The 11,741-nt window shown below is 45.8% G+C and overlaps 1 pseudogene; it reads left to right on the top strand.

Annotated features, from left to right (window-relative positions):
* Window positions 1–11,741, top strand: part of LOC121574507 — a 501,964-nt pseudogene that overhangs the window by 339,838 nt on the left and 150,385 nt on the right.

Below are 11,741 nucleotides of genomic sequence, written 5' to 3'. Positions count from 1 at the left end.
GAGGTAGGCCATATGATCCATCTGATCCTGCAACCTCCGCCCCATAGAGGTAGGCCATATGATCCATCTGATCCTGCAACCTCCGCCCCATAGAGGTAGGCCATATGATCCATCTGATCCTGCAACCTCCGCCCCATAGAGGTAGGCCATATGATCCATCTGATCCTGCAACCTCCGCCCCATAGAGGTAGGCCATATGATCCTGCCTGCTCTGGACTCCAGGAAAGTTACATGATATCCCTAGTTGATATTGACTGCTAACATATATGACTTTCAGTTCAATATACAGGTGCAAAGCGCAGTTTATTTCTGTATCTTGAGTTTTGGAAATGCATCACCGTTTATGACTTTGCGCAGCGATTGTGCGCGTTTGAGTGTGCGCGGGGGATCGCAAGCTTTGAAACACTCATTTTTTGGTGGTCGCGGGTCAAAAAGTCTGAGAACCACTGAGCTAGCGAAACCGATTGCTGATCTGCTGTACAGCTATTGGATTGTGTGCAGCGCAAACGTGAAATTGTAGGGAGAGGATTGCCATAATAAATATACAGCTCCAAAAATGGTTTACTTTACAAGCTCACCGGCAATAGGACATGAAGCAACAATTACTGGTCTTTAGGTATGTCAAAATTGCTTGAAAATTATAATTTACTAGCTTGAATTTGGAATTTGTTGTTAAAATGAATTATTACAAAATATGTTGTAGACAAAATAATGAAAAGGACTGTCTGGTAGATAAATCAAACCTCAATAAATAAAAGTTTGTAGTTGAACAAGTCATTGCAAGTATACATTTTTTTTTTTACTTGACTTGCTCTTAGAATGCAAGACATGGACTCGACTCGGACCTTGTGACTTGAAGACTTGCTTGTGACTCGAATAATAGTGACTTGGTCCCTCCTCTGTTTGTCTTTTATTAATTTTTTGGGGGTACCTTTTACCCTATTATTTTCCCTCCCCAATTTCGTGATATCCAATTGGTAGTTACAGTCTTGTCCCATCACTTCAACTCCCGTACGGACTCGGGAGAGGCGAAGGTCGAGAGCCATGTGTCCTCCGAAACACGACCCTTCCAAGCCGCACTACTTCTTGACACACTGCTCGCTTAACCCGGAAGCCAGCTGCACCAAAGTGTCGGAGGAAACACAGTAAAGCTGGCGACTGAAGTGAGCGTGCATGCGCCCCGGCCACCACAAGGAGTCGCTAGTGCGCGATGGGACAAGGACATCCCGGCCGGCCAAACCCTCCCCTAACCCGGACGACGCTGGGCCAATTGTGTGCCGCCTCATGGGTCTCCCGGTCGCGGCCGGCTGTGACACAGCCCGGGATCGAGCCCGGATCTGTAGTGCCTTGGGCATCCCGAGTGGCGCAGCTGTCTGTCTGTTTTTGTTTGACTGATTCTGATGTCATGTACTATGCAGCAGCTAACGAATGCTAATGATAGCATCTGGATCGCTCTAACTCTGCCCCTCTCTCTCCTCTCTGTTCCCAGTAGTTAGCATTGTGTCCTCTCTCAGTCCCCAGTAGTTAGCATTGTGTCCTCTCTCTGTCCCCAGTAGTTAGCATTGTGTCCTCTCTCTGTCCCCAGTAGTTAGTATTGTGTCCTCTCTCTGTCCCCAGTAGTTAGTATTGTGTCCTCTCTCTGTCCCCAGTAGTTAGTATTGTGTCCTCTCTCTGTCCCCAGTAGTTAGCATTGTGTCCTCTCTCTGTCCCCAGTAGTTAGCATTGTGTCCTCTCTCTGTCCCCAGTAGTTAGCATTGTGTCCTCTCTCTGTCCCCAGTAGTTAGCATTGTGTCCCCTCTCTGTCCCCAGTAGTTAGCATTGTGTCCTCTCTCTGTCCCCAGTACATTTACATTACATTTTAGTCATTTAGCAGACGCTCTTATCCAGAGCGACTTACAGTTAGTGAATACATTTTTTTTTTTATACTGGCCCCCCGTGGGAATCGAACCCACAACCCTGGCGTTGCAAACGCCATGCTCTATCAACTGAGCTACATCCCTGCCGGCCATTCCCTCCCCTACCCTGGACGACGCTGGGCCAATTGTGCGCCGCCCATGAGTCTCCCGGTCGCGGCCGGCTGCGACAGAGCCTGGATTCGAACCAGGATCTCTAGTGGCACAGTTAGCACTGCGATGCAGTGCCTTAGACCACTGCGCCACTCAGTAGTTAGCATTGTGTCCTCTCTCTGTCCCCAGTAGTTAGCACTGTGTCCTCTCTCTGTCCCCAGTAGTTAGCATTGTGTCCTCTCTCTGTCCCCAGTAGTTAGCATTGTGTCCTCTCTCTGTCCCCAGTAGTTAGCATTGTGTCCTCTCTCTGTCCCCAGTAGTTAGCATTGTGTCCTCTCTCTGTCCGCAGGCACATTACCAGTAGTTAGCATTGGGTCCTGATGGTAACCCCCCCGTCTCTATGTTGCTAAGCTTAACGCTCTCTGTCTCTCCTCTGTTAGCGGTTGCTGCTGATGCCAAGTCTCTCTCTCCTACTCCAGGCTGTCTGTCCAACCTGCCCCCCAACACCAAGAAGATCTGTAACTCGTACGAGGAGCGTCGTAAACAGGCCACCGCCATCGTGCTCCTTGGGGTCATCGGGGCAGAGTTCGTGGCGGAGCTGGAACCCCCTAAGCTGCTGACCCGAGCCAGGACCAGTGGACAGGCTCCAGAAGGCTTCGGGCTGACTATTGGAGGATCCAACTACTCCTTGGCCAGACACACCTGTGAGTGGATACCTTCTCTTAACGATGGTGCTCTCTCTCTGTCTCGCCTTGTCTCTGTTTCTCTCTCCCTCTGTCCCTGTCTCCCCCTGTCTCTGTTTCTCTCTCCCTCTGTCCCTCTCTGTCTCTCACTGTATCTGTCTCTCCCTGTCTCCCCCTGTCTCCCCCTGTCTCTCTCTCTCTCTCTCTCTCTCTCTCTCTCTCTCTCTCTCTCTCTCTCTCTCTCTCTCTCTCTCTCTCTCTCTCTCTCACTCGTTCTCTCTCTGTCTCTACCTGTCTCTCTCTGTCTCCCCCTGTCTCTGTTTCTCCCTGTCTCCCTCTGTCTCTACCTGTCTCCCTCTGTCTCTACCTGTCTCTGTCTCTCCCTGTCTCTGTCTCTACCTGTCTCTGTCTCTACCTGTCTCTCTCTGTCTCTACCTGTCTCTCTGTCTCTACCTGTCTCTCTCTGTCTCTACCTGTCTCTCTCTGTCTCCCCCCGTCTCACTTTCCATCTCTGTCTCTTTAGCTCTATCACCTGTGAGTGGCTTCTTTCTCTCAATAGTCTATTTGTTCTGAGAAAATGAGTGATTATATTATCTCTGTTGCAGAGATGAGTCCTGGTGATTTGTTGTGGAGTCTGTGGGTGTCACGCCCTGGCTCTAGGGACTCTTTTAAGTTGAGCCAGGGTGTGTAGAGTTTATGTTTTGTGCTCGTTGTGTCTAGTCTAGTGTTTGTATATCTATGTTGGCCAGAGTGGTTCTCAATCAGAGGCAACGAGTATCAGCTGTTGCTGGTTGTCTCTGATTGGGAACCATATTTAGTCAGGTGGTTTTTCCCACAGTGTTTGTGGGATCTTGTTCCGTGTTGGTTTGTGTTATGCACCTGTGGACGTCACATATCGATTTGTTGTTTTGTTTGTGTATCATTTAATAAATAAGTATGTTCATCTTCCACGCTGCGCCTTGGTCCTCTATATCCGACGATCGTGACAGTGGGAGTCTGTTTCAAGGGTTCTATCCTCAATAGGACTGAATCGTTGGCTATTATACCCTTTTCACACACAAACTCTAGCAGATGAAATCACAATGTTATGAAACTAAAAGCATACTAACTCCCTCACTGACACACACACACACACACACCACATAATCTTACTGTGATTGTCTGAGAGTGAAGAGAAGGGAAGGCCACATCAATAATCTAACAAAGGTAGCTAGCTCTCCCTAAGGTCTGGCCCTGGTCTCCGCTGACCTCCCCCTGTTCTCCCCTGATCTCCCCTGGTCTCCACCTCTACCTCATTGCCTGGGGTCTTTAGTCATATTGAAGGTGAAATCCCTCTCACCTGCTCTGCATTAGTTAGCTCACCACTCTGCTCCACAAAGCTCCACATAAAGAACAGTCGAGCCGCGTTGTGTCTGTGTCTGCAGAGGATACAATCGATGCTGCATTCCACATCCAGAGCAGAGACCAGCCAGTCACTCTGCAGAGAGAGAGAGAGACCACAAATACAAATTCCATCTAGACACCGTTGCCCTAGAGCACACAAAAAACTATACATACCTCGGCCTAAACATCAGCGCCACATGTAACTTCCACAAAGCTGTGAACGATCTGAGAGACAAGGCAAGAAGGGCCTTCTACACCATCAAAAGGAACATAAAATTCGACATACCAATTAGGATCACGCTAAAAATACTTGAATCAGTTATAGAACCCATTGCCCTTTATGGTTGTGAGGTCTGGGGTACGCTCACCAACCAAGAATTCACAAAATGGGACAAACACCAAATTGAGACTCTGCATGCAGAATTCTGCAAAAATATCCTCTGTGTACAACGAAAAACACCAAATAATGCATGCAGAGCAGAATTAGGCCGATACCCGCTAATGATCAAAATCCAGAAAAGAGCCGTTAAATTCTATAACCACTTAAAAGGAAGCGATTCCCAAACCTTCCATAACAAAGCCATCACCTACAGAGAGATGAACTTGGAGAAGAGTCCCCTAAGTAAGCTGGTCCTGGGGCTCAGTTCACAAACACAAACAGACCCCACAGAGCCCCAGGACAACAACAACAACACAATTAGACCCAACCAAATCATGAGAAAACAAACAGAGAATTACTTGACACATTGGAAAGAATTAACAAAAAACAGAGCAAACTAGAATGCTATTTGGCCCTAAACAGAGAGTACACAGTGGCAGAATACCTGACCACTGTGACTGACCCAAACTTAAGGAAAGCTTTGACTATGTACAGACTCAGTGAGCACAGCCTTGCTATTGAGAAAGGCCGCCGTAGGCAGACCTGGCTCTCAAGAGAAGACAGGCTATGTGCACACTGCCCACAAAATGAGGTGGAAACTGAGCTGCACTTCCTAACCTCCTGCCAAATGTATGACCATATTAGAGACACATATTTCCCTCAGATTACAGAGATCCACAAAGAATTCTAAAACAAACCCAATTTTGATAAACTCCCTTATCTACTGGGTGAAAAACCACAGTGTGCCATCACAGCAGCAAGATTTGTGACCTGTTGCCACAAGAAAAGGGCAACCAGTGAAGAACAAACACCATTGTAAATACAACCAATATTTATGTTTATTTATTTTCCCATTTGTACTTTAACTATTTGCACATTGTTACAACACTGTATATAGACATAATATGACATTTGAAATGTCTTTATTCTTTTGGAACTTCTGAGTGTAATGTTTACTGTTAATATTTATTGTTTATTACACTTTTCTTTACTATCTACTTCACTTGCTTTGGCAATGTTAACATACGTTTCCCGTGCCAGTAAAGCCCCTTGAATTGAGAGAGAGAGAGAGAGAGAGAGAGAGAGAGAGAGAGAGAGAGAGAGAGAGAGAGAGAGAGAGAGAGAGAGAGAGAGAGAGAGAGAGAGAGAGAGAGAGAGAGAGAGAGAGAGAGAGAGAGAGAGAGAGAGAGAGAGAGAGAGAGAGAGAGAGAGAGCAAAAGGGATCAGTGGTTTGTGGAAGATGGGGCTCCGCCCACGGCCTCAGCAGCTGCCAGGCCCACAGTAGTGCAGCATGGAAATCAGAGACCCCTGCTGTGTCTCTCTGGCTGCATGAGGAAAAGCTGCCGGTCCAGCCCTCCTCAACAGAGCTGTAGTCTCTGCACTGCCACACCTGGAGAGGAGCCACCTCAACCTCTTCAGCCTGTGACACTCCTTCCCAGTTCTTCCTAACCCACCCCTCCGAGCCCAGATACACCCCAAGCATCTTGAGCCCCTCAAATCCCCACTACAAACCCCCTGGAAGCTGCAGGGGTGCCCTGTCCGTCCATGCCCCACATAACAGAGCCTCACTTTTTCGCAAGTTGTACCCTAGCCCAAGACACACTCAAACTATTCTCCAGGGCCTGTAGGTTCTGCTCAGCCTTAACCGACACATCCGTCATCAGCGTAATGCCTGTCCCCAACCCTATGCCTGGCTCACACACTCCCTGTAGCCTCCTGCGTAGCAGGCCCAGAAAGGGCTCAATAACAAGAGTGTATAGCTGCCCCGACAGAGAGCGTCCCTGACCCAGACTGGCCTACTGAGCCCTCCCCCAGACCTAGACCATACATGAAGCCCCAGCATACAGCATCTTAACACGGGCCACAAGACAACACATTGAACAGATATGCATGTCCACCCTATCAATGGCTTTCTCCTGGTCTAAGGAAACCAGTCCAATGTTCGCATTTCGAAAGCCTCGACAGGTCCAGCATGTCGAAAGAGAGCGAAAGAGCGAGAGAGAGAGAGAGAGAGAGGAGGACATATAGTAACACTAACTCCACTGTGAGCTGTCAATGTAACATAACGTAGCAGGTGGAAAAGAAATGGCCGGAACTACATCCTCCTACATTCTCTCCTGCACTGTTCAACCAATCAAGTAAATGGAGTTAAGTTGGAGTGTCGCCTTGTTAACGTCCAAAAGTGGAAGTCGCGTCACAGGCTCTCTTTCCATTTCCCCTGAAAACCAGAACATCCGGTTGTTGGGGACTTGGCAGAGGCTACTGTCAATCAAACCAGAGAGAGAGTGAAGAAAACAGAGCAGGGATATGATGAGGAGGTGAAAGGTGTTTTGTGTTGTGTTTAACACGTTTGTAAAATAACGAGAATCAGCATTGCACAGTAGAGTTGATCTCCTATAGGGTTACATACTAAAGTCCTATAGGGTTACATACTAAAGTCCTATAGGGTTACATACTAAAGTCCTATAGGGTTACATACTAAAGTCATATAGGGTTACATACTAAAGTCCTATAGGGTTACATACTAAAGTCCTATAGGGTTACATACTAAAGTCATATAGGGTTACATACTAAAGTCCTATTGACATTTACGTTTCGGTCATTTAGCATACATTTTTTTTTATCCAGAGCAACTTCAGTCAGTGCATTCAACTAAGGTACTGTAGATAAACAATCAGATGTAAAAAAAAAAAGTTTCTGTAACCGTCACAGAGAATGTCATTGTAGTTAAAGCGTTCTGTTGGTTGGGGCAACTTTCTACTTGAGTGCTGCCAGTTCTGAAGCTACTGAAGTGGCTTACAGAAGTGCAAGAGACAGACGGGAGCATTAATGTTCCCCACTGAATTCCCTGTTACACTATTGGCAATTGGAAATGAAACTTTTGAATGTGACAGTGCTTTCTACATTAAGTTGTGTTAGAAACGCGATCAAATACTTTCTTTGTAGTTGGGAAAAACAGAAATAAGTTTATTGCATCAAAAAATATTACTTTTGAGAAAAACTTTTTTTTAAAAATAGCAACAGCTTCAATATATTGATTATGATATGTTAATGTTACAAAAAAAGATTAAGTTACAAAATGTCTGTATTCTAAGTTCAATTAACTTAACATTAACAATTTCTTTACACATCTGTTTAGAGTTCAAACCACTAATAAGTTTTGCGTTTAATAAGCAATGAGCTTAAAGTTCAATGTACATTAAACCTTTCTTGACTTACTCAAAATGTTCCACAAAAGTTTTGAGTAATGACAGCACATTGGGGTTTACAGTGCAGTATAGCTTTAAAACCTTTATTTATATGTGGACCCTGAAGGTCTTTTATTTATATGTGGACCCTGAAGGTCTTTTATTTATACGTGGACCCTGAAGGTCCTTCATTTCCCAAAAGTGGCCCTCAGGCAAAATTAAAGGTATCGACAGCCCTAACCCCTAACCCCTGTGACTGCTGAGATAGAAATAACATTATTTTACTGGCTACTCTAGGACCTTGTTACTTTTATGACTTGGCCTTGTTTAGTCAGAGCTGTGTGAACGCTGTGGTATTGGTAGCTTAGAAACACCAAATACCACCCTGAATGGGGTGTGTGGACTGGGTCTGCGGATACTGACAGGTTACTGGGGTCAAGTTAAGCCTCAGCTCTCCCATGCAGCAGACTGGTCAAGCACAGCCATGACCACACACACACAAACATGTTCACACACACACACACACATAAACATGCACACACAAACATGTTCACACACACACACAAACATGTTCACACACACACACACACACACGCGCACACACACACACATTGCATATTAGAGCCCATAACATTACGTTCCCTGATGCGTCTGAGTCAATATGATCATCTCTGTTTACCACAATAACACTGTTGTGTTTCTTGTTATTAACAAGAGACTTTAAATAAATGTATATTTCTATTGAATGTATTTTGTTTTTCCACGGTGCCATTAAAGGGATTGATTAATGTACATGAATGAAAAGAGATTTAGAGAATGAAGCTCTGTCTTGATCAGGAAACTGAGGGGAAAATATAGCACTTTGTTATCATGTGAAACTATCAGGTAAAACCAGAGAATCGGTACGGCCAGGTGAAATCACTGGCCACTTTAAGAAATGGAACACTAGTCACTTTAATAATGTTTACATATCTTGCACTACTCATCTCATATGTATATACTGTATTCTATTCTATAATATTCTACTGTATCTTAGTCCATGCCGCTCTGTCATTGCTTGTCCATAAATGTATATGTTCTTAAATCCCATTCCTTATTTAGATTTGTGTGTATTGGGTATATGTTGTGAAATTGTTAGATACTACTTGTTAGATATTACTGCACTGTCGGAGCTAGAAGCACAAGCATTTCGCTACACCCGCTATAACATCTGCTAAACACGTGCATGTGACAAATAACATTTGATTTGATTTGATTTGATCGTACTGGACCATAAAGGCTACATACTGGCCTAAAGTACGACAACAGTATATATTTCTGAAGAGACGCAGGCGAGCGCACGCCACATCAAATACAGACAGATAGAGACCTACACACCCAGACATCTCCCCACTCGGTCCCCGGTCCCGGTCCCTGGTCTCCAACCCAATAATCAATAATAAGTCCTCCGGTCTCCGTGGCGATGGCGTGCTTTGAGTCTGCCATAGATAATCAATGTGATTGGCTCTGTGTGTTCTCATCTAGGCTCAGACCTACAATCCTCTATGGTTGCGTCTCGAATGGCACCCTATACCCTATATGGTGCACTTCTTTTGACCAGGGCCCATAGGGGCTTGATTAAATGTAGTGCACTACATAAGGAATAGGGTGCCATTTGGGACGCTGTCTGAGTGGAGAATATGTACTGCTCCCAGCCAATAACCCATCTAGCAGGGCAATATATATTTCTTATCCCCCGGGGGGCAGAGCCTTTATCAAGTGTGTAAGGTAATATCTTTCTGGGTTATTGGAACTATGTGACCAGCCACTAAGCAAAACGCCATGGCGCAAGGAACAAAGGGGGAGGAGTGGAAGAGTGGAGGAGGGAGAGAGAACAAGGGGAGGGGAGGAGGGAGAGAAGAAGGGGAGGGGAGGAGGAGGGAGGGGAGGAGGGAGAGAGAAGAAGGGGAGGGGAGGAGGAGGGGAGGAGGGAGAGAGAAGAAGGGGAGGGGAGGAGGAGGGGAAGAGGGAGAGAGAAGAAGGGGAGGGGAGGAGGAGGGGAGGAGGGAGAGAGAAGAAGGGGCGGGGAGGAGGAAGAGAAGAGGGGGAGGAGGGAAGAGAGGAAATGAAAGGAGGAGAAAAAGAGGGTGTTGTGTCATTTCTAATGGATTGTCCAGCTGAACAGCGCATTTGGAAAGTATTCAGACCCCTTGACTTTTTCCACATTTTGTTACATTACAGCCTTATTCTAAAATGGATTAAATCGTTTTAACCCCTCATCAATCTAAACACAATACCCCATAATGACAGAGCAAAAACAGTTTTTTTGAAATTTTTGCAAATGTATAAAATATCACATTTCCATAAGTATTCAGACCTTTTACCCAGTACTTTGTTGAAGCACCTTTGGGCAGCGATTACAGCCTCGAGTCTTCTTGTGTATGACGCTACACACTTGGCACATCTGTATTTGGGGAGTTTCTCCCATTCTTCTCTGCAGATCCTCTAAAGCTCTGTCAGGTTGGATCGGGAGCATCGCTGCACAGCTATTTTCAGGTCTCTCCAGAGATGTTCGATCGGGTTCAAGCCGGGCTCTGGCTGGGCCACTCAAGGACATTCAGAGACTTGTCCCGAAGCCACTCCTGCATTGCCTTCGCTGTGTGCTTAGGGTCGTTGTCCTGTTGGAAGGTGAAGCTTCGCCCCATTCTGAGGTCTTGAGCGCTCTGGAGCAGGTTTTCATCAAGGATCTCTCTGTACTTTGATCCATTCATCTTTCCCTCGATCCTGACTAGTCTCCTAGTCCCTGCTGCTGAAAAACATCCCCACAGCATGATGTTGCCACCACCATGCTTCATCGTAGGGACGGTGCCAGGTTTCCTCCAGACGTGACGCTTGGCATTCATGCCAAAGAGTTCAATCTTGGTTTCATCAAACCAGAGAATCTTGTTTCTCATGGTCTGAGAGTCTTTAGGTGCCTTTTGGCAAACTCCAAGCGGGCTGTCATACAGTGGGGAAAAAAGTATTTAGTCAGCCACCAATTGTGCAAGTTCTCCCACTTAAAAAGATGAGAGAGGCCTGTAATTTTCATCATAGGTACACGTCAACTATGACAGACAAAATGAGAGAGAAAAAATCCAGAAAATTACATTGTAAGATTTTTTAATGAATTTATTTGCAAATTATGGTGGAAAATAAGTATTTGGTCAATAACAAAAGTTTCTCAATACTTTGTTATATACCCTTTGTTGGCAATGACACAGGTCAAACATTTTCTGTAAGTCTTCACAAGGTTTTCACACACTGTTGCTGGTATTTTGGCCCATTCCTCCATGCAGATCTCCTCTAGAGCAGTGATGTTTTGGGGCTGTCGCTGGGCAACACAGACTTTCAACTCCCTCCAAAGATTTTCTATGGGGTTGAGATCTGGAAACTGGCTAGGCCACTCCAGGACCTTGAAATGCTTCTTACGAAGCCACTCCTTCGTTGCCCGGGCGGTGTGTTTGGGATCATTGTCATGCTGAAAGACCCAGCCACGTTTCATCTTCAATGCCCTTGCTGATGGAAGGAGGTTTTCACTCAAAATCTCACGATACATGGCCCCATTCATTCTTTCCTTTACACAGATCAGTCGTCCTGGTCCCTTTGCAGAAAAACAGCCCCAAAGCATGATGTTTCCACCCCCATGGTTCACAGTAGGTATGGGGTTCTTTGGATGCAACTCAGCATTCTTTGTCCTCCAAACACGACGAGTTGAGTTTTTACCAAAAAGTTCTATTTTGGTTTCATCTGACCATATGACATTCTCCCAATCCTCTTCTGGATCATCCAAATGCACTCTAGCAAACTTCAGACGGGCCTGGACATGTACTGGCTTAAGCAGGGGGACACGTCTGGCACTGCAGGATTTGAGTCCCTGGCGGCGTAGTGTGTTACTGATGGTAGGCTTTGTTACTTTGGCCCCAGCTCTCTGTAGGTCATTCACTAGGTTCCCCCGTGTGGTTCTGGGATTTTTGCTCACTGTTCTTGTGATCATTTTGACCCCACGGGGTGAGATCTTGCGTGGAGCCCCAGATCGAGGGAGATTATCAGTGGTCTTGTATGTCTTCCCTTTCCTAATAATTGC

The sequence above is a fragment of the Coregonus clupeaformis genome, chromosome 9, assembly GCF_020615455.1.
Source record: "Coregonus clupeaformis isolate EN_2021a chromosome 9, ASM2061545v1, whole genome shotgun sequence".
In the NCBI taxonomy this organism is placed as follows: domain Eukaryota; kingdom Metazoa; phylum Chordata; class Actinopteri; order Salmoniformes; family Salmonidae; genus Coregonus; species Coregonus clupeaformis.
This window is presented reverse-complemented; position numbering and strand designations above follow the sequence as displayed.